Genomic DNA, 406 nt, shown 5'->3' on the forward strand with positions numbered 1-406 from the left:
GCGGTGCCCCTGTGGCTGGGTTCAGCCCCCCCTTGGGATGAGCAGGGCAGGGTCCCCCCACACCCCCAGCCCTGAGCGCTACAGGGCCCCCCCTACCCCACGCTGTGCCCACTGGAGGGCCGGGCCCCCCTCAGCCCCCCCCAGGACTGCGCTGTGCTCAGTCTGGCGTGAGGAGCTGAGCTCTGCTGGTGGGTGGGCGGCTGCAGCCTGACCCTGTGGGGAGGAGCACGGTGAGCACGGGGGCAGCAGCCCCAGGGGGTGCGAGATGGAGATGGGGAGGGGTCAGGGCTCACCGTTGCTGTTGCCCCCTTCCAACTGCTCACCAGGGCTGGTGGGAGTGGTCTGCCCGGGGCCCTCCTGGCTGGTTCCCAGCTGCAGCTTCCTCATGTGTCTCAACACCGCCCTG

General features: G+C 70.9%; 1 protein-coding gene across 1 annotated transcript in view; it reads left to right on the plus strand.

Moving 5' to 3' along the window:
- Nucleotides 1-406, plus strand: part of BRPF1 (bromodomain and PHD finger containing, 1) — a 28018-nt gene that overhangs the window by 26834 nt on the left and 778 nt on the right. The gene's annotated exons all lie outside the window — the stretch shown is intronic.

This window comes from Chaetura pelagica, unplaced genomic scaffold (genome assembly GCF_000747805.2).
Source record: "Chaetura pelagica isolate M959 unplaced genomic scaffold, ChaPel_1.0 scaffold316, whole genome shotgun sequence".
Taxonomy (NCBI): Eukaryota; Metazoa; Chordata; class Aves; order Apodiformes; family Apodidae; genus Chaetura; species Chaetura pelagica.